General features: G+C 40.5%; 1 protein-coding gene across 4 annotated transcripts in view; it reads left to right on the top strand.

The window, feature by feature from the left end:
- Positions 1-23554, top strand: part of NOL10 (nucleolar protein 10) — a 129896-nt gene that overhangs the window by 46074 nt on the left and 60268 nt on the right. The window lies entirely within an intron of this gene.

Raw genomic sequence — 23554 nt, 5'->3', positions numbered from 1 at the left:
AGGTGTGAGCCACCACTCCCTGCCAAAGATACTTTTTAAATTGGATGTATTGAGGAACCTGGGTCTACATGTGGCTGTGTACATTAGACACAGTGGACTCACCTGTGGGTTGAATTTGCTTTCTGGAGCCAGTCAATTCATGCTCAAACATTCTTTTATGGGAACTGTTTCATATCATGTTAAAATGGACATTTAAATTAGTATTTATTCTTCTGATTTACATTTATTTTTTGTTTCCAAGTATTTCAGAATCTTAAACTTTCAGCTGTTAGTGATCCAGAAGTCTAATTCTAAAAAGTCTATTACTCTTCAAGTCATCTCAAAATTATCGTAGATCATTCTGATCAGGGGTGACATGTAGTTTGCAAAAAAAAAAAACCTTTTTTTTCCCTCCTTAAATAATTCTTCTCTTAAATAGCCAGAAGCTCCCCACCCTTCCCTTTAAGTTTATAGTAGAAACGAAACAAGGAAATACGATTTCATAAGCAGAAAAACACATAGTATAAAGTTGGCATTAGATTACTTTATACTCAGCAGACATCTCCCTTACCTGAGATTTGAGAAGAGAGTAGAGTGAGGGGTACTGAAGATCAGAATCTGAGGGAGGTGAACTCTCTGTAACCACTATCATCTTCCAAGTATGAAAATTCTTCCTGTCTATGATAGTCCTTTTAAAATTGCTCAGTTATGTATTCTCACACACAAAAAAAGCCTGCTGCTTGCTGTTGACTGTGGTTTTGGGATACTGACGTGTTGTTGAAAGCGCTTAGAGATATTTCGTTTGGTTGGTAGTGAAATGAAGGCCGTTCAAACAGGAAGCATTTCGGTTTTCCTAAGTTACCATTTGTTCCTTTTCCCCTGGACTCTTGCAGATACTGCATTTATATTCCTATCAACTTATCCATCTTTCCTTGTATTCACTTGTAATAAATATTATGGACTACATCAACTGTGTGTCAGGAACGATGCTGTATGCTGGCAGTATTACATCATCCAGGGTACTGCCCTTCACTTTGAGGAGTTACTGTTGGGAATCCAACAAGAAAGTAGGCAGTTGCCATTCAGTGTGAGGAATGCTACCAGGGTACTGTGGTGGGAGCATGTAGGAGAGACCCTGTACCCACTGAGGGCCCGGGAGCTGATGAGACGTATGGTTGGCGCTCAGGGAAAACTTCCCAGAGGGAGAGACTTTGAAGGAGGGACCGGAGGATAGCTGCGTAGACTGGGTGAAGGGGTAGGGTGGAGTGAGGTGCCCAATGGGAGAAGGGTTTTTTTTTTTCCTTTTCAGTCGACTTTCCCAGGTTGGACAGTAGACCTGGGATCGGATCTTGACAGTAGAGTGGGTGCAGAGCTGAGGGAGCAAGTACCTCCCATGGCTGAGCATTTGAGCCTGTGGGGGCAGCTAGAAAGCCAGGTTAGGAGGGGTCTTGTGAGCCAGCTGTGGGGATGTAGGGCAGGGAGTCCTGACAGAGTTGTAAGCGGGGGAGTGATAGGATCAGACCTGTGTTCCGAAAAGATTACTTTTGCTGCCACAGGGGAATGCATTAAACAAGGTCTAATCTGGACGCAACGAGCACAGGCTGTGGCAGCCCACGGGAGAGATGATGGCACCTGCATTACCTGTGCCAGGCTCCCTTTCTAGTAGTTGGGGCTCTTTGGGATTCTGGGATAATGTGAGAGAAGTCTAATCTGGTAGGCATTACTTGCAGACGATTCATCCTTGAATTGCCTGGTGGCATGTCTCAGAGGTGTTCATTGATTGAGAGCTGTATAGATCACAAGAATGCTGCTCTCAGACCAGCGTTACATAGTTTTCTTCAAGTTTCTGCCCCTTTGGGGAACACTGTCAGGAGAGGCAGAATAAATCAGCTTGCCCCTAACCTTTTCATCATGAGAAAGGTCTCTTTCATCTTCCTCTTAGAAGTGCTTATTGTATTTTGATCACTACAGCAACATGGACAGCAAGTGCCTGTCCATGCTTTGGATCTTAGATCCCTTCCGCATGTCAAAAGTAGATAGAATCAACTAGTGGGCAGGTGAAAAAGCACTCTCAGTGTGGAGTGCTGCTTCGGGAGGTCTGCCTAGTAGAGGAGGAGATGTGGGCTAGAGAGCCACGTTGTGGAGAGGTGGGGAGGGACAGTCCTGAAGACGGTTGCAGTGAGGCCACCTTACAAGCCTGTGTGAGGATGGTGGCCATGGGGATAGAATTGGAAGGGTTGTTATGGTTGTAAGAGACTTGAAATTGATGAATGTGGGAAGTAAGGAATAGGAAAGGACCAAGGATGACATCCCGGTTTTTGCTTGGGCAAATGTGCGGATGACTATGTCATTCTGAGCTCAGGAAGAGGCAGGAGAATATTAAACATTATTTTCTGCATTTTATAAAATGACCTTTTAAAAAAAGCAAAACAGCTTTTTTGTTTATGTAGTAAATAAACAATGTATGCATATTCCTATTTACTCTAAAGTTACAAAGTATATGAAAATAAAAACCAGCTATTCCCTCTTGATAATACTATAACTACCATTAATATTTGGATGTATTGTTTTTCAGTTATATTTGTGATGTTATGTGTGTGAAGTTGTATTTTTTTTTTAAGCTTTAATTTTTTTTTTTGAGACGGAGTTTTTGTTGCCCAGGCTAGAGTGCAGTGGCATAATCTCGGCTCACTGCAGCCTCCGCCTCCCAGATTCAAGCAATTCTTCTGCCTCAGCCTCCTGAGTAGCTGGGATTACAGGCCTCTGCCACCACGCCCAGCTAATTTTTTTTTTTTTTTTTTTGTATTTGTAGTAGAGACGGGGTTTCACCATGTTGGCCAGGCTGCCTTAGCCTCCTGAAATGCTGGGATTACAGGCATGAGCCACCGTGCCTGGTCCTAATTTTTGTGTTTTTAGTAGAGATGGGGTTTCACCATATTGGCCAGACTGGTCTTGAACTCCTAGCCTCAAGTGATCCACCGCCTCAGCCTCCCAAAGTGCTGGGGTTACAGACATGAGCCCCGAAGTTGTATTTTATATACAAATTGGTTCCTGGTTTCTTCAGTTAACCTTGGAAATATTAATTCTAAGGTACTGAAATTACCTAAAATATTTTTAGTTAACCTCTATTATATGTCATTGGCTGGTTTATGACATGTCTATTATCTTAGAACTGTAAGAGACCCATTGTTTACTTCTGATTCTCTGGATCAGTTTCTTAGGGTGGTCGTTTTTGTTCCAAGTAGTGGTGACTTTAATTAGCATGAGTGTGAGGGGCTGGTGATGAGAAGAAGTATGAAGTGTGAAGTGTGAGGGGCTGGATGATAGCCAGGTGATGAGAAATTGCCTTCTTGACAGATGTTAGCTTATCTTAAAAGACCTTTTTAGTTTCAACTTTGTATCTGAGATTTAACAGAAAGCTGTGAAAAAAAAATCCAGAGAGCCCTCTCCTAGGTGAGCTGCATATGGGGACAGTGTGAGCAGAAGTTGCTTTTGCTAAGCGAAGCGTTATGCTGAAACTCGGACTTCAGTGTTCCTTTCTGAGCTACCTGTCTGCCCTGCTCCCTCCCACAGTACTGAGTGATATTTTATAGCACCACTTGTCTTTACTTGGAAACTGCTCTTTGTAATACTCCTTCAAAGCAAAGAGAGAGCCCAGGGGTCTGAAAGCCTGCCATTTTTCATAAGATTTTATCAAACTTACCAAGCTGATATTTGGCAAGAAGGTTCATTTGAGGCCTATAGAAGCAAAGAAATGTGTGTTTAATGTATGATCCATGCCAAGTTTAGGAGGCCTGGACTGTGATTTGTATTAACATCTTATAAATCAGGTTTGAAAACTTTTTCCCTCTCTCTTTGGGGCATGCTGAAGATGAAGGCAACTTAGTGTTCTTTTAGCTTGTTAATTGTTGCCTATCTGATACCATCTTTCTTGATAATTGAAATCTGTATAAACTAATGCAGTTCCTGATACACCACCTTCTGGCACTTAGATATCTCTGTAGCCAGCTTGTCCTTTGAGACCAAATAGGTTGTCTCCAGCCCCTGTCCCATTTTCTCAGTTCTTTTTTTTTTTTCTCTCAGAGACCAGGTTCTATTGTTTTGTTTGTTTGTTTTCTCCAGGGTCTAATTCTTCTGCAGCTTCAGAGACTAATGCCAGGAATAATTTTTCAAGCTTGGTTTTTCCTCTGAAATATAATTTAATCTTAGGTTAGTTCTTTATAATTAACATCTTTGGCAACTGTGTAGACTCCAGAGGGAATCCAAGTCCCCTGTGGCACCCAACCCAAAACCCAGCCCTTGTGCTTAATGGTGTTTCTGTTGGAAATGCGCCTGAGCTCCGAGCCCCTAGCATATCAGGGCACTCCTGCAGCCACTCATTGCTTGGTGGTGGTGGTTGGGGTGCGAGTGATTGCTTGCTGCTTGGTAATGTGGATGTGTAAACTTGAGGAAAAATGTAGGAGGAAAACTATTTGTTTGGGAAGCTGTTTGATTTAGACGGAGTCTCGCTCTGTCACCCAGGCTGGAGTGCAATGGCACGATCTCAGCTCACTGCAAGCTCCGCCTCCTGGCTTCACACCATTCTCCTGTCTCAGCCTCCCCAGCAGCTGGGACTACAGGCGCACGCTGCCATGCCCAGCTAATTTTTTGTATTTTTAGTAGAGATGGGATTTCACCGTGTTAGCCAGGATGGTCTCGATCTCCTGACCTTGTGATCCGCCTGCTTCGGCCTCCCAAAGTTCTGGGATTACAGATGTGAGCCACCGCGCCCGGCCCAAGCTGTTTGATTTAGAAGAATAAAAGTAATTCAGTTGGCCGGGCATGGTGGCTCACGCCTGTAATCCTAGCACTTTGGGAGGCTGAGAGATGGGCAGATCACTTAAGGACAGGAGTTTGAGACCAGCCTAGCCAACATAGTGAAACCCCGTCTCTACTAAAAGTACAAAAATTAACCAGGCGTGGTGGTGCATGCCTATAGTCCCAACTACTCAGGAGGCTGAGGCAGGAGAATTGCTTGAACCTGGGAGGCAGAGGGTGCAGTGAGCCGAGACCACACCAGTGCACTCCAGCCTGGGCAACGAAGCAAGAATCTGTTTCAAAAAAAAAAAAAAAGTAGGCCAGGCGCGGTGGCTCAAACGCCTGTAATCCCAGCACTTTGGGAGGCCAAGGCGGGTGGATCACGAGTTCAGGAGTTTGAGACCAACCTGGCCAACATGGTGAAATCCCGTCTCTACTAAAGAGACAAAAAATTAGCCGGGGGTCGTTGTGGGCACCTGTAATCCCAGCTACTTGGGAGGCTGAGGCAGGAGAATTGCTTGAACCTGGGAAGCGGAGGTTGCAGTGAGCTGAGATCATGCCATTGCACTCCAGCCTGGATGAAAAGGTGAGACTCCATCTCAAAAAAAAAAAAAAAAAAAAAAGAGTTCAGCTATAAGGGTATGTGCTTTGTTTTTGTTTTTTTCTTTTTTTAATGTCAATATTTAAGATGTTATAAAGAATAAATACATTACTGCACCCAGCTTTCAAGAATGGCAGTTAGGTACTGTTATGTTATGTTATGTTATGTTATGTTATTTTTGAATGAGACAGGGTCTCGCTCTGTCACCCTGTCTAGAGTGCAGTGACGTGATCATAACTCACTGCAGCTTCATCCTTTGGGGCTCTAGCATCCTCCCACCTCAGCTTTGTGAGTAGGTAGGACTACAGGCATGTGCCACCAAGCCCAGCTAATTTTTATGCCGTTTTTTTGTAGAGGGAGGATCTCACTGTGTTGCCAAGGCTGGTCTCAAACTCCTGGCTTCAAGCGATCCTCCCACGTTGGCCTCCCAAAGTGTTGGGATTACAGGTGTGAGCCACTGCACCTGGCCAGGTATTTTATTTTCAAACATTTTCTTAAGAAGAAACTCCTGTATTATTTCTATTAAAAATATTTTGACTATTTAAAACACTGATTAAATATTTTAACATTTACCATTTAATTTAAAATTTGGAAAGTACTCTTGGAACCTGCAAATGAGGCAGTGTTAAAAACATGAAGAACCCTTCTAACCTGCACTAATACTTCTGCATCTGTTCAGAATAGCACTGGAACTTATCCAGCAGTTCATAAACCCACAGAACTCTGTCTTTGCAAATAGAGGAGACTATGTGTTAAGAAGCATAAGACCTCAAAAATACACACAACACGACTTCACAGAGGCATGCAGACCAAAGGAAATGCACAATTAGAAGCCACATTTTTTGGAATGTAATAAAAGGTTGTTTAGTGAATGTTTCTAAGCCTTTCAGCTGAGTAGGTAGCACACTCCCCGCAGAGCTGAGGCTTTCTGATGCCATCACAGTCAACGCTGGTATCTCCTCACTGCTTCAGTCACTGGGCTAGGGCAGACATCTGTGCTCCTGCACCTGTAAAGATGGCAAGGCAGTAGGTGCTGCAGAATTTTAGGGGTTGTCAGGGAGATGCTTTTGAAATCATTATAGCATTGGGAAGTCAGTTTTAGGGAAATGGCATGGACATTTTTCTAGTAAATATATGAATATTTGCAGTCTGGCAGATTTTTTTCTTGCTCAATGAAGAAATAAAAATAGATATTATAGTATTTTTCTCAGGTTTTTTTTCTGTAAGAGTTTTTGGTTTTAGTTGTTTTGTTGTTGGTGTTTTTTTTTTTTTTTTTTTTTGAGACAGTCTTGCTCTGTGGTCCAGATTAGAGTGCAGTAGCACAATCAACCACCACCTCCTGGGTCAAGCGATTCTCTTACCTCAGCCTCTCAAGTAGCTGGGATTACAGGTGTGCACCACCACACCTGGCTAATTTTTGTATTTTTAGTAGAGATGGGATTTTGCTGTGTTGGCCAGGCTGGTCTCGAATTCCTGGCCTCAAGTGATCCACCTGCCTGGGCCTCCCAAGGTGCTAGGATTACAGGCATGAGCTACCACACCCGGCCTCTAAGGGTTTTATGACAAAAACAAATTTAGGTGCAAACAATTTTAACTTCTGTCTGTGGTGAATTGAATTTGTTAGTCTAGTTCAAAACTCCATGACTATGTCAATGACTATCGTCTGTTAGGGAGGTACTTATGGATACTTTTTAATCATCCCTATGTGATCTTCTTCATAGATGGTATCTTTTTTCAAGTTCAGTATTTGAAACATTACTGTTCTGGTGTGTTTTGGCATAATTTTCCAGAGTCTTAAGAACACAGCCTTACTCCTCAGCTTCATTAAGAAGATACTTTTTTTTTTTTTTTGATACAGGGTCTCACTCTGTCTCCCAGGGTGGAGTGCATTGGTATGATCATGGCTCACTGCAGCCTCACAACTTTCTGGGCTCAGGTGATTTTCCTACCTCATCTTCCCGAGTATCTGGGACTACAGGTATATGCCACCATGCCCAGCTAATTTTGTTTTTTTTTTGGTTTTTTGTAGAGACAGGGTTTCACCGTGTTGCCCAGGCTGGTCTCCAACTCCTGGGCTCAAGCAGTCTTCCTGCCTCGGCCTCCTAGAGTGTTGGGATTGGGATTACAGGTGTAAGCCACTGTGCCCAGCCAAAGATGCCATATTTTATCAGCTATCCAGAGTATATGTTGTTTTAGTTTAACAGTAGATTTGACAATGTCTTGAAAATAAGTGTCAAAAATTCCTAGATGGGCCAGGCATGGTGGCTCATGCCTGTAATCCCAGCACTTTGGGAGGCCAAGGCAGGTAGATCACTTGAGGCCAGGAGCTAGAGACTAGCCTGGCCAACAAGGCAAAACCCCGTCTCTACTAAAATACAAAAAAATAGCTGAGCATGCTTTGGCACATGCCTGTAATCCCAGCTACTTGGGAGGCTGAGGCATGAGAATGACTTGAGTCTGGGAGGCAGAGGTTGCAGTGAGCCGAGGTCGTACCACCGCACTCCAGCCTGGGTGACACAGACTCTGTCTTAAAAAAAAAATAAAAAATACACGAAATTCCTAGATGGATGAGTGTTTTGCTATTTTGTCTATTAATATTTTTATTTTTTCTTCCTATATTATAAAAGTAAATGTAGGAGACCAACAAGTGCTTGTATTTGTTCAGAAAGGATATATTGAGTACAGTGCTAGGCTGCAGGAATATGTTGGTGAAGAAAACCAGCATGTTCTCTATTGTACACTCTCCGCGCTTGTGAGCTTACAATCTAGGTGAGGGGGTGATGATAAACAGATCTGTGACTAAGCGCTGTGAAGGAAGGCAGCAGGGTTCAGTGGCTTCCTAAGCATTTTCCCTAAGTGAAGGGTCAGGCACTTTGTATCAGTCTCTTTCTTTATGTAGATATTTTGTCAGCCCCCTTCTTCTGTGTAGATATTATATATAGACTTGTAAAAATCTCCCCCACCTTCATCTTAAATTTGAATTTCAGGGTTGGAGACTTGGTGTTTTCTTCGACTTATGATCATAGCACATATCTGGGGCAAAACAGTGAATGATGATATTTGTCCCACAGTCTCTGGAAACAAAAGAGAACAGCAGAGAGAAGGTAGAGGTTGGTTGGCCAATAGAGAAGGTAGAGGTTGAGCCTCTATAATCCAAAAATCTGAAATGTAGACGCTCCAAAATTTAAAACTCTTTTGAGTGCCAACATGACTCCACAAGTGGAAAATCCAAACATGAGGACTTAACCTAAAGTTTGTTTCCTGCCAAAAATTATTAAAAATATAAAATGTTTAAAGGTATAAAATTACCTTCGGTCTGTGTATATAAAGTGTATATGAAGCATAAATGAATTTCATGTTTAGACTTGGGTCTCATCCCAAGATATCTCATTATTTTTATACAAATGTTCCAAAAGCCAAAAAAAAAAATCAAAAATTTAAAACTCTTCTGATCTCAAGCATTTTAGAAACAGGCTACTCAGCCTGTATTACTTTTCCTGGACAGACATGTGTACAGTCAGCCTCCATTTCTCCTTGAACATACGTCTCATACGCAGATCATTTTACTTTATCTCCAAGTGGTATTTAGAAACACAGTTTACCAGGCCTCCTTAAAACTCTGTGCCCAGCTTCTAGAAGGCTACATTCTCCTGGGATTCCTTCTTTCATCTAGTTATCTCTTTTCAGTCTTCACTGGCTCCTCCTCCTGCTGATAACGTCCTAGACTTTGGATCTTGCCTCTCTCCCCTGGCCACTGAATGTTAGTGAGCCCTAGGACTTAGTCCTTGTCTCTTCTTTATTTATATTCTCTCCCAGGGAGCTTGTTTGTGCCTAGGCTTTATATAACAGCTGTGTGTTAATGACGTCCAATTTTCCCTCTCCAGCCTTCCCTCTGAGCTACAGAGGTACATATCCATCAGTCTACTTGGCTTCTCCACTTGGATGTCTAATAGCAAATCCTGTCTAATGTGTCTACATCAGAACTTCTGATCCAGCTCCCCACCTGCACCCCACCTGCCAGGGTCTCCATTTCAGCCGAAGCCCTGTTGTTGCTCACTTGGCTGTCTAGGCTTAGAGCACGGGAGCCATCCTTGTTTCCTCTCCCCTCCACTTCATGCCTCCTCATCCAGTCCATCAGCTGTTTGCAGATTTTGTTCCACATCCAGCCATTTCTCAGTGCTTCCCTTCCATCAGGCCTCTGGATTGCTGTAATACTGGATAACTGATCTTTCTGCTTCTGCTTTTGTCTCTCTTGTAACCTATTTTCCATATAACAGCCAGACTGATTTAAAATATTAAAAATATAAACAAAACAGGCTCAGTGCAGTTGGTCACATCTATAATACCAGTGCTTTGGGTGGCTGAGCAAGAGGATCGCTTGAGCCTAGGAGTTTGAAACCAGCCTGGGCAACATAATGAGACCCCATTTCCACAAAAAGTTTTAAAAATTAACCAGGTGTGGTGGCATGCGCCTATAGTTCCAGCTACTTGGGATGCTGAGGCAGGAGGACCCCTTGAGCCCAGGAGTTTGAGGCTACAGTAAGCTATGACCATGCTACTGCACTCCAGCCTGGGTGACAGAGCAAGACCCTGTTGCTTAAAATAATAATAAATATACACACACACACACACATAAACAAAACAAATATAAATCAGATTGCGTTACTCTTCTGCTTAAAACCTTCCAGTGGCTCATTATTTTGCTTACAACTTGAAAAGTCTTACATAATAGAAAAGCAGAGAGTGACTAAAGAATCAGATTCTCTGTTTTCTTCTCACTCAACAGAGAATAGATCTCTATAAAGCATTAATCTATTTACAAAGATCACCAAATGGTCAGACTGTTAAACCAAATCCTCAGCCACTGCCACCATAAATGGGGAATAACTTATGGGCTGTTAAACCAAATCACCAGCCACTGTCACCATAAGTGGGGAATAACTTATGGGCTGTATATTAATAATGTATCAGTATATAATTAATACTAATATTATGATATATTAATATGTAATTAATATATCAATTGTATATTAGATAAGCATTATTAGATAAGAAATTTAAAATGAGAGCCTTTTGCGGTGGTACCCACCTGTAACCCCAGCTACTCAGGAGTGGAGAATCACTTGAGCCCAGTTCAAATCCAGCTTGGGCAACATGGTGAGACTTTGTCTCGAAAAAGTAACAGAATAAATAAGTAAAATAAAAAAGAAAGACAGACACAGCCAAGTTCTACTGTTCTTTGGATTCATCCCGCGAGCCAAGGACAGCTGTGCTTGGATTTCAGGAGCCCAAGTATGTTACACTCTGATGAGGACGTTTTCCTGGTTCTGTCAGGTGAGTCCATCAGATATCTTAGTGAGACCTCCAAAACTGCCAAAAGATAACTTCCCCAAAACATGAAATCATGATTCTCATATAGATATGAAATAAATACACGTTAAAATTTTAATTTAGGCCTAGTGCTGTGGCTCACACCTGTAATCCCAGCACTTTAGGAGGCTGAGGCAGAAGGATCACTTGAGCCCAGGAGTTTCAGACTAGCCTGGGCAACATACCAAGACACTGTTTCTATTATTTTTTTAAATAATATTTAAAAATTTAAAAATTTCACATTTTAATTTAACCTGTAAATTAAATGAGGGAACCAGGCCCATGGTTAAATCAAAAGGTAAAATTTTAATTTAACTTTTAAAAGGAAAAGTGTAAAAAAGGACAAATTTACATGGAATAAAGTTATATTGAATTGGGAATGTGCTAGTAGACACAAAATGGTCTATTTTGGACTATTTGAGGTCTTTTCCGAAGGTATAAACTGTCCACCAGACATAATTCATTTGCATGTCTATAGACAATTATTTTGCATTGCTTCCAGTTACCTACAATTTGCAAAGTTGTAAAATAGGTCCCATAGAATGAGAATCAGATGATCTTGCAGGGTGTACTCTAGACTGGGGTTTGGGAAACTAAACACCAGCTGTCTGTTTTTGTAAGTAAAGTTTTATTGAAACACAGTGAGCCCATTCATTTATGTATTATCTATGCAACTTTCTGACTATAGTGGCAAAGTTGAGTAGCTGTGACAGAGACCATATGGCTCGTAAGCCCTAAAATATTTTCTCTTCATTTATTTACTTCTTTATGTCTATCTTTCTCCATTGTAATATAAGACATGAATGCAGGGGCATTATTTTGTCTTTTTCCCTGTTATATCCTCAGCACCTAAAGCAGTGCCTGTCACACTGTAGGCCTTCACTTAATGGGTGTTGAAAAATTAATGAGCACACAAGTGAGAGTGACCTGATTACTACAATTTGGAGCGTCTTCGATAATGGTTGTATACTTTGACCATGGCTGGTTTGCAGTGCTTCTTGACTGTATTTATGCCAGATTGAAATTTTGCATTTGCCCTTTTCTGCTACTACTATTAAAATATAGAAAGGCACTTTGGGAGGCCGAGGCGGGCAAATCACCTGAGGTCAGGAGTTTGAGACCAGCCTGACCAACATGGAGAAACCCCATCTCTACTAAAAATACAAAATTAGCCGGGTGTGGTGGCGCATGCCTGTAATCCCAGCTACTGGGGATGCTGAGGCAGGAGAATCACTTGAACCTGGGAGGCAGAGGTTGCAGTGAGCTGAGGTCGCGCCATTGCACTCCAGCCTGGGCAAATAAGAGCGAAACTCCATCAAAAAAAAAAAAACAGAAAGGGAGAACATGGTTCATGTGTGCCAGAGTATAATTTTTATACGGTAGGATTAGCATCAGTTCTTTGGCTCTGACAGTGCCTTCTAATCAGCCACATCTGAGAATGGTGATATGATGCAATCGTTGTGTTTGGGAGTGCCAACAGATTTTTAAAAGTAATACCTTGTCCAAAAGATTTAATAGTGATTCTGTTAAGAAGATAGGTTAATTAAACTTTTTTCCTATAAAAATCCAACAGGAGAATATGAAAGCAAGGGCATTTAGCTTTTGTCTTAACTTTTTTGGAATTTGTGCAGAAGTTGGCTTTGCATCTAGAGTATGACAGCCTTAGTGTATGTTTTAAAGATTGAAAAGAATGCCTTTTGTTTTTCTCCCCGTGCTTTTAACTGGAGTTGCTGGGAGTGTTGTACATGTCATTCCCTAAGATTTGGGTTTGAATCAAGACCACGATTGGTCCAGTTGATGTGTTTCAGTTCAAAGCCAACAATGTAGGATCATTGATGTTTACTAAATTGATATTCTGGAGAAGTCCCCAGTAAGAGATCTCTTTGCCCCATTAGTATATGTTGAAATGGCCCTGAGTCTGTTAGTGTCCGTGTAGAATCCTAAATATGATAGATCACACTTTCATCTAAAGTGCACATTTAAGCAGAGCGCTATTAGACATAGTGACAGATGTAATTTTGCTAGAAATTGCTTTTATAGTACCAGTAGCAACATACTCTCTTTGTTTGGGAAGGTAGTGTCAGATGAAAAGAAAACTCTTCCCTAGGGAATTTATCAGCATACAAACGATGTTCCAGACAGAATGTAAATGGGAAAGTCGTAGCTCAAATCTTGTCCACACTAAAGGATTTATCAGTGTGCTTTAAAGGAAAGGGGAAGCTTTGGAGCATAGACCATCAGAGCTAGAAGGGATCTCCAAGGTCATCTAGTCCAGCCCTTAATTTGTAGCTGAGGAAGCAAGTTTTTGGTTTTTTGTTTTGTTTTGTTTTTCCTGAGACAGTATCTCGCTCTTTCACCCAGGCTGGAGGGCAGTGGCGCGATCTCGGCTCACTGCAAACTTCGCCTCCCGGGTTCACACCATAATCCTGCCTCAGCCTCCCAAGTAGCTGGGACGACAGGCGCCCGCCACCTCACCCGGCTAATTTTTTGTATTTTTAGTAGAGATGAGGTTTCACCATGTTAGCCAGGATGGTCTCGATCTCCTGACCTTGTGATCTGCCCGCCTCAGCCTCCCAGAGTGCTGGGATTATAGGCATGAGCCACCGAGCCCAGCTGCAAGTTATTGTTTAAGGTCAAATGGCAAGTTGATGACAACTGGATCTAAAAGCATTTCTTCATTCCACATTGCATAGTAGAAATAACTTAGACTTTGGAATTGGTTGGACCCGAGTTTGAATACCAGCTTTGCCATTTATAAATGTTGTGACCTTGAATGAGTTACTTATTCTCTCCAAACACTAGTTTCTTGAGCAACAAAAGAGGAATGATATTGTAAGGCATTTATGTAGAATGGATATACTCATTCAGTCATTTCTCATGTTCAGCTGATTTCTTGTAATGAACAGAATTCACAGGGTCCGTGGCAGAGACTATTTGGATAAAATTAAGTCATTAAGCTGGGCGTGGTGGTTCATGCCTGTAATCCCGGTACTTTGGGAGGATGAGGTGGGAGGATCACTTGAGGCCAGGATTTCTAGGCCAGCCTGGGCACCATAGTGGGACCCTCTTTCTGCAAAATGTTTTAAAAAATTAACTGGGCATGGTGTTATGCACTTGTGGTCTTAGCTACTCAGGAGACTGAGGGGAAAAAATAATAATTATGGCATTATGTGAGCATGGACTTTTATTTAGCTTTTAGAAGGGAGTATCATGTTGAGCAAAATAAAGCTATACACAGAAAAGATTGTGACAAACTTATGAATGTGAGCAAGGAAAATGACTTAAGACATGATTTGGGATTGTTTAGTCTGATAATCACATAAGATATAGATTGAGAGAGGTCTGTTGTGCCATTAGTTTTGCCATTGACTATTGAAACAGAAAGCAGTGATAGCATCTGGTTGTTTAAATAAGAAGTCTGATTTTTTTAAAGTGAAGTTCACTTTCGCCAATTATATCATCAAGGTGCACTCTTTGCAGAAAATATGGCAAATACAGATGAGTAGAAGAAAACTCAAATACCCTTCCATTGCCTAAAGACAAATACTAACATTTTGCTGTATTTTTTCAATATTTAATCTGAAACTTTGTTAATATGGTTTCATATCTTGTTTTTTTCCCATTAAACATTTCTCTTTAACTCTTGGAAATTATTAAAAAATATATTTTCTGTATGAATATAAAGTAATACAGTTATTTTTGAAAATACATAAATATCAGAAAAAGATGAAAAAAAACTATAAATCTCACTAGTCAGAGACATTCTTGCCAACATTTCTGTTACATTTTCTTTGCATTTGGGATATTTTAGTGGCTACTGATTGGATTTAAAGTGAAATCCTGTCAGAAGCTCATTTAGCTTACATCAGTTTCAATAAAAGCCCTTCAAGATGTTGGAGGCTGGAGGTGGAGGGGTGGGGAGGGGGAGGGAGGGAGGTGTATGTAGGGGAGAGGTGGAGTGAGCAAGCGAGCATGTTTGCACTCTTAGGCAGTTTCACTTATGTGGCTGTCCATTTGCTCGGGGGACATATGTCCTGGACTAAACTTGAGATGGGAGGGCCTTTCTCAACCAAGAAAACGTGTTCCTAATTCCCTAAGGCATCCAGTTTATGTGATCAGTTACCTTCTCTCCCATGCATTTAGGATGGCTCCAGTGATGGATCGTTGTTGGGAGAATTGAGAAAATAGTTACTCGGTTATTTTTGTGTTCTTGGTTGAGATGAGGAAGACTGTTTGAAAAAGTTTGCTTCAATCTGTTGTTTCCTAATACCGCTCATGGCAGCATCACACTCAGTGTGATTCTGGTCATTTAAGACATGGGATTTTTTGGTATGACGTAGTCACCAGGTGCAAGTCTCCTGCTGTATCTGGTCCTATTCTAACACCAGATGGAAATTCTGACGGGCCTTTCAAGTTTAGGTTTGCTTATATTCCATTTAGTCTTATCTGCTTGACTTTAGAACTTGATCTTTATATAAGAGATTAAACCAATGAAATTAAACCAGAAATATTTAATGCAATGGATAGAGTAGGAGAAGGGGAACAATTTTAAAAATATAATTAGCAGAATGGGTGAGATGGTGCCTAGCAGCAGCAGCATCTATTAACAAAAAGAGCTCTGTTGGTTTCAGTCAACTGTAAGTCAAAGGAATAAAGGTTAAGTAGAATGTTGGCAGTGACTCCACTTGTGAATGGGGGTCGAGAATGTCAGGGTAGCACAGTGAAGGGGCTGTCTTGGGGCTCTTCATGTGCCGAGTGTACCTGTGTTTGTTATTTCTTCTAGTGGTGGTAAGCTGGAGAAAGCTCAGAAAAGAATTCAAGAATCGTGTTACCAGGCATCATCTTAGATAGAGAAGACATGATTTTAGGATCTAGGTAAAGAGTAAGATCATGCAAGAAAGATACCTTGTATGAGGTATGGAGAATGATAGGACATTGGCCTGAAGAAGAAAGTTTTCATTGTTTGAGGGTGTGGGAAGAGCTGTCAGACAATGGGAGGCAGTGAAGCACTTGCCTTTCACAGCTTCTAAAAGGAGGAAAAAGACAAATTTGAATGAAAAATATGATTTACTTTAAATTGAGTTCAAATTTGAATTCAGATGTATATTTTTAATTTTTTATTATTTTTATTTTTTAAAATTTTAACCTTTTTTTTTTTTTAGATTCAGGGGGTACATGTATAGGTTTGTTACATGGGTATTTTGTGTGATGTTGAGGTTTAGGGTGCGATTCAACCAGTCACCCTGGAAGTGAGCATAGTATCCAACAGTTGTTCCTCCCTCGCTCTCTACCTCCCTCCCTCCCTCTCCAAAAGATGTGTTTTTTGTTGTTGTTGTTGTTTAGTTTTTTTTTTTTTTGAGACGGAGTCTCACACTGTCGCTCAGGCTGGAGTGCAGTGGCGCAGTCTCAGCTCACTGCAACCTCCACCTCCCGGGTTCACGCCATTCTCCTGCCTCAGCCTCCTGAGTAGCTGGGACTACAGGCACCCGCCACCACGCCCGACTAATTTTTTGTATTTTTGGTAGAGATGGGGTTTCACTGTGTTAGCCAAGATAGTCTTGATCTCCTGACCTCGTGATCTGCTCGCCTCAGCCTCCCAAAGTGCTGGGATTACAGGTGTGAGAAGATGTGTATTTTTAAGATGTCTTGATTCATAATAGGATAAAAGAAACATATGCCTAATCTTATTCTCCAAGAAAGATATTACAATGATAAAGCCAAGCCTATAAGAAAGATCTGGAAAGATAAGACATCTTATGGAAGGTAAGAGACCTAATTTTATGGGGAAAAAGTGTGGAGTTCTGTTTTGTAATTTTTCAGTTATATATTCATAACTATGAACTGGGAAGCAAGGCACAAATGTCAAGTGGTTAATACATATTCTTTTGTAACAGAAACAAGTTGTTTGTGACTTTACAAAGGGGAAATGTGGACTTCCTATTTTAATCTAAACACTTTCAGGTAGTAACAGTATCTGTGGCCTTTTTCTCAACAAAGGATATCCTCCCCATTTCCCATCACAATTTATTGGATCACAAGAATAGCAGACATACAGAAGCATTAAAGTGTGACAATCAGGAAGTAATTTTCTGAGCATCCTGTCACATTTTCAAAGTTAATTCCAGTTCTGACTGGGTAAAAATGTATGTAATTTTCATGGAGATATTTGATATACATATGACATATATTGTGTTAGTGTATCAGATGATGTTTATTTTTGCTTAAATAGTCTTACGTCTGGCATGTCCATTTTCTTGAAAATAAATGACAACTTCCTATTCAGATGCTAGTTTGACTTCAATGTTGACCAAAGGCCTTGTCTCCTGGTTCCGGCATTTCCTCCATCTTGGTGCTTACCAAGTCGATCTCGTTACCATTCTTATTTTGGATGAGATAGAGTCGGACTTAAACCTAGTATTTCAGTGTCCTGGTTGTGTAGTCACTTAGGTGGCGATGTCTTTAGTTAACATGGCCATTATCTGTTCTTGTTTTTTGTTTTGTTTTGTTTTTTCCTTAAAAAAGAAGGTAGCTTATACAAGTAAGCCAGAAATTTAGACTACATTCTTTTGAAAGGCCCACCTTATACAGAAAATAATAAGAAAGTTCTAGGACTTACACCATCTCTACTTTGATTCAGTGTTCTCAAATCCCACGAAAGTTTCTCTTCTGATGCCCACTTAGGATGTAAGCTCCACAAGGCGGGAACTTTGTATGTTGTGCTTTTTGCTGTGTCCTTGGTTCTTAGAACAGTGTCTTATACTTCACAGGCTTTCATTGACTCCATGCATGCTGGTTTAAAGTAATGAATATTGACCCTTTTAACATATGTTTTATTTATTATTATTTTTTGAGACAGGGTCTCACTCTGTCTCCCAGGCTGGAGTGCAGTGGTGTGATCATGGCTCACTGCAGCCTCCAAACTCCTGGGCTCAAGTAATCCTCCCACCTCAGCTTCCCATGTAGCTGGGACTACAGGCACATACCACCATGCCTGGCTAATTAAAAAAAAAATTTTTTTTTTTTCTAGAGACAGGGTTTCACTATGTTGCCCAGGCTGATCTTGAACTCCTGAGCTAAAGGGATCCTCCCATCTTGGCCTCTCAGAGTACTGTGATCATAGGCATGAGCCACCACACGCGACCTGACACATTTTTTTAATGTATTATGAAAAAAAATGTATTTTAATTGTCTCTCATTGGTTAGAGGAGAAAAAATTTCAAATAGACATAAAAGTAGAGAGAAATGTAACAAACCCGTCTTCTACCCATCCTTTTGCTCCCATATCATCAGCTTTTCCCCCAGGCTTTTTTTTGTGGGGGTGGGTGGAGGTAAATTTGGCTTATATCGTATTACTAGCACTGTAAATTGCTCTAGAAAGTAGTTATTACAGATTGTTAAATGGGAACGAATATTAGATCTTGACATGGGCACAAATCCTCATTTGGATTATAGGTTTACCTTCTTGAGGAACAGAACATTATTCTTGGTTGGAAAACAAGTAATATATAAATGATGATAGTGGGACATTGAAAGAAAGGTTAGATCTGCCTGTCCATGTTTCTTACATGTCTGTACATGGTTACATCATTCATTCATTCAGTGGTCTTTATTTTTTAGAGCAGTTTTTGGCTAACAGCAAAATTGAGTGGAAAGTACAGAGTTCTTATGTCCCTCCCCCAAACGCTCCCTCATCATCAGCACTTTTATAACAGAGTGGTCCATTTGCTGCAGCCAGTGAACAGACATTGACACATCACCACCTGAAGTTCATAGTTTACATTAGAGTCCACTCTTGGTGGTGTACATTCTGTGGGTTTTGACAAATGTATAATGACATGTATCCACCGCTACAATATCACATAGAATAGTCTCCCTACCCTAAAAATCCTCTGTTCCACCTGTTCATCCCTTCCTCCACCCCCCAAACCCTGAGCAATCACTGGTATTTTTACTGTCTCTAGTTTTGCTTTTTTCCAAAATGTCATATAGCTGAAATCATACAGTATGTAGGCTTTTCAGATTGGCTTCTTTCACTTAATCCTATGCTTTTGAGATTCTTCCATGTCTGTTTGTGTCGTGATAGCTCATTTTCCTTTATCGTTGAGTAGCATTCTCTTGTCTGGATGTACTGCAGCCTGTCTGTCCATTCACCTATTGAAAGGCCTCTTGGTTGTTTCCAGTTTTGGCAGTTAGGAATAAAGCCGCTTTAAACATTATCGTGTAGGTTCTTATGTGCATATAAGTTTTCACCTTGTTTGTATAAATGTCAAGGAACCCAGTTGCTGTGTCATATGGTCACAATACGTTTAGTTTTGAGAAATTGCCAGATGGTCCTCCATAGTGCCCATACCTTTTTGTATTTCTGACAGCAGTGAATGAGAGTTCCTGTTGCTCCACATCCTCGTCAGCATTTGGTTTTGTCAGTGTTTTTGCATTTTAGCCATTCTAATCGATGTATAGCTTATAGTGTCTTATTTTAATTTGCAAGTATCATTTATTTATGTTGGTCAGTCATGAAAATGACACACCATGATTTTTGTCTTTTTGGGCTTAACTAGATAGTTGTGTTAATTAGTTGTTAGTTTTGAGTATTTGGGGGCTGGGTCATTTATTATACAAACATTTGTTACACAAACACTTAGTGAGCATCTTTCCTGTGCCAGGACCAAGGGTGGGATATCAAAAACTGCACTAGGATATCGAAGGTGTTTGAAGATTTAGGCCTTGCTGCCTAGGAGCTGATAGTCTAGTAAAGGAACAGATGGTACAGGTGATAAGGGACTTTGGTTTACAGGATCTTACAAGAGGTAAGAAAGTCACTTTCCCATAAGTAATGTTTCATTCAGATTTCAAAGAACATTCAGGAATTAGGCAGTGATGGTGGACAGAAGGCTGGCAGAATCAGGGAGATCATCCTGTACAGAGGGAGCTGAAGTGAGACCCGCGAGCCCCAGTCTATTCAGTCTGTTTGGGAGGAACTTGGGTTTTTCAGCGGCTATTAAGGAACAGGAGATACCAGTACTTCTCCAATTACTGGAGAAGTATCAGGACTTAAAGCCAAACCTTTTGTACCATGTTAAAATTTTTGCTTTTGCTTTAACTAGAGTGGCATGCCTTTGAAGGGTTTTATTCAAGGGAGTGAAATCAGATAGGTGTGTCAGATTATTCTGCCTGTATAATGGGGGTTGGTTTTGGAAGCCAGGGATAGGACACACTGTAATTGATTAGAAAAAATAATGAGGGCCCCATTTAAGGCAGTAGGCATGGTGAGGGAAGAGCTGGGTGTGAGACACAGTAAGGAGTATGCTCATGGAATGTGGTGATTCGTAGGGAGTGATGGATGAGGGGGAGAGGGGAACTGAATGCGCAGTGATACCATTCACAGAGATAAGGTGGAGTAGATACTAAACTCAGTTTTGGCCATGTTGAATTGTCTTAATTCTAACTCTTCATATATATGAGTTAAACTGCTTCCTGGGAGGGAGTTTTGAGCTTTTGTTTTTCTGGTTCCTCTCCATGGAAAAGGTCAAAGGTTATGACTTAGGTTCTTGAATTTTCTGGAGAAAGAAAAAATCATCTTTATTAACTACACTTTGAATATCTGTTCTCAGCCAGTGGCACTAGTATTGACTTGAGTGCTCACTAATAGCCTCAATTTTGAACTAGGGGCCGGGTCTCTGCTCCTTTACAGAGTATTTGAAATAATTGAGGTTTCAGTTTGATAGTGTAAAGGGCTTGTTCACCACTTGGTATCTGCATCTATGCCTGTATTCTTTTGGGAGTGTTTATTTTTTCTTCTCTCTCTCTCTTTTTTTTTTTTTTTTTGAAAAACGCTCTAACTAAAAAAAAAATTTAACCTTGTAACAATACGTAACCAAGAAGATAAAAGTCCTTCATTACCATTATTAACAAGCTATTAACAAGTTGGTGCACATGCTGTGCAGTCAAGTCACATATGACGCACACAGCACTGGCATGGGGCTTGAGCAGAATCCAGGGGCTCCTTATGCTATTCTCAAAGGTTTTTTTGATCACTAACAATATCATTTTGGTCAGCACGTAAATCAAGCTCTCTTTTTAATAGTTGCGTAGTGTTTTGTTGTGTAGATATATCATACTTTATTTACATAGTTTCCTGTGCAACTGTTTACCATCTACATTTTCCAGTTCTCTAAACCAAAGTCTGCCACCAGCGTTTCTGTGATGACAGACACGTTCTGTATCTGCTGTGTCCTATGTGGTAGCCATTAGTCACATGTAGCTGTTGAGCACTTGAAATGTGAGTACTGCATCTAAGGGACTGAATTTTTAATTTCATTTAATTAATTTTAACTTAATTAGCCACAAGTGGCTTAGTGGCTGCCTTATTGGGCAGCATAGCTCTAAACTATTCCAGAGTCAAGTGAGATCATTAGGCTACTTCCTTAGACCACATTACTTTGGCCTTCATCAATTATGGTTTAATGATTTTTCTTTGATGTCGAACTATGTAAGCCTCTCAAAGAAATATATTTTGTTGCCAGACTCCCTTAAAGGTCTATATTATGCTACTTGAGTTTTGTTCCAACAGAGAATTTCTCCTTCCAGATCTATCAGTATACTTTCCTCTAGCAAGTAAAGGGTATCTGTCCACCTTACTGTGCATCTCCTTTTGCCTTGGTTGCCTAGGAGCCCAAAGTTAATTTTTATTTTTATTATTTTTGAGACAGGGTCTTATTCTGTTGCCCAGGCTAGAGTGCAGTGTCCTGATCACAGCTCAGTGCAGCCTTGAATTCTGGGGCTCAAGTGATTCCCCAACCTCAGCCTCCCAAGTACCCAGGACTACAGGAATGTGCCACCACACCCAGATAATTTTCGTATTTTTTATAGAGATGGAGTCTCACCATGTTGTGTAGGCTGGTCTTGAATTCCTGGGCTCAAACGATCCTCCTGCTTTGTCATCCCAAAGTTAAATTTTTGATTGAATTATAGCAGTTGGTTTTTTTGCCTCTCACCACCATCCCTATCAAACTTCATCACTTTCTTTTCCTTCTGAGTTTAAAGATTTCATTATGTGTATGTTTTTTGGTTTTTTTTTTTAATAAAGCTGTTCATACTCTTTTTGAAGATGCTTAGATTTTACATGAAGTATTTTGGATCTATCCTAAAACTTCACTAAAAAATGATAAGCAGCAGCCAGGCACAGTGATGCACGCCTGTAATCCCAGCACTTTGGGAGGCCGAGACACGTGGGTCTTTTGAGCTCAGGAGTTCGAGACCAGCCTGGCCAACTTGGCAAAACCATCTCTATTAAAATACAGAAAATTAGCCTGGCGTTATTGTGCATACCTTTGGTCCCAGCTACTCAGGAGGCTGAGACAGGAGCATCGCTTGAGCCCAGGAGGTGGAGGTGGCAGTGAAGCGAGATCATGCCACTGCACTCCGGCCTGGGTAATAGAGCAAAACTCTGTCTCAAAAACAACAACAGCAACAAAAATCAACAGTATATACATACTGCTTCCCTCCCACGGTCATGCACACCCACATATCATACATCTTAGTGAGATTCTAAATATTATCACATGTTTGTGGGAATCCTGTTTATCACCTCAGAGGAAGCTATGCATATTTAAGACTCTACTTAAGTACTTTTGTGGTTGACCACATTTTATTCCACTGAGTTCGGATTGAGTTCCTTTACGTCCTTTGCTGTGCCAGTATCATGCTTTCTTTCCTTCAGCTTTATTTCGGGGAACATATGGGAAATCTTATTTTGTATGTATTTAAGGTATGTTCTTCAGGATTTCCTAGTTCCGTGCATGACCGCCTCCCCAAGATAATCAGTAACTGCTAAATGGTGTTAAAATATTTTTTCACCTTCCTAGAATAGCACTGTTAAGGTATAGAACCTTGAATAAAAGGGTACATATAATTTTTTTAAGTTTTGCTCTTCCTTTTTTTCTGCCGAGTTTCCCCCCCTGGGTATTTTTAAATATATTGGTACCCTTAGTTTTTACATAGATTTCAAAATAAAGAATTAGAAAGCAATAAGAATATGCATAAAAGTTATTAATAAACACTTTTGCCTGCAAGGAAGTCGAGTAGAACCAGGAAACTACTAATGTGCTAAGGATAACACACCAAACCATCTGTGTTACTAACTCTTGGCAGGAATAAAATGACAAAACAAGATCTTGGGAGATGCTCATTACCAGGTGCGTGATCAAAAAGATAAATACATTCTCATTTAAAAAAAATTGGCTTAGTGCCTTTAGCATCCTTGGGGCATGTGTGCGTGTGCATGTGGGCAAGTTTAGCATTTGATGTAGTTAGGAAATTGGGAGAGGAAAAGGGTAGAAGTAGAGGACTTTAACATTGCTTAGAGTCATTGTTATTGCAAAGTCTGGAAGTGAACTCTAGGAAACTGCACTGGAATTCAAGTGTAATATGATGATAAACATCAAATGACTGTTTGTAGCCGAGGTGCAAGGCCAGGCTCTTCAGGAAAGAATGAATAGGAGACCTTAAAATAAACATCTGTTTTTTTATTCAGCTAAGAGTGGACTTTGACGAAGATTGGGGCCATGTTAAGATTTTCTTTTTCTTCCTTGAGAATTGAAGAAAAATGTCAGCTGAGGATTTTTTCATGCTATTTAATGTCATTTGTAGTGTTTCATGAAAAGCAGACAGATATGTAAAGCTTTTTATTCTACTTCAAATTAGAATAGTAAGTTAGATCCAGTTTTGAATTTAAAAGAGAACTTTAACAGATTTGTTTTATGAGTGAGTTTCATGATTTTGAATAAAATTTTCACACACTTAAACTAC

This window comes from Hylobates moloch, unplaced genomic scaffold (assembly GCF_009828535.3).
Source record: "Hylobates moloch isolate HMO894 unplaced genomic scaffold, HMol_V3 SCAFFOLD_13, whole genome shotgun sequence".
Taxonomy (NCBI): Eukaryota; Metazoa; Chordata; class Mammalia; order Primates; family Hylobatidae; genus Hylobates; species Hylobates moloch.
The sequence above is the reverse complement of the archived record's forward strand: the minus strand, read 5'-3'. Positions and strand labels throughout refer to the sequence as shown.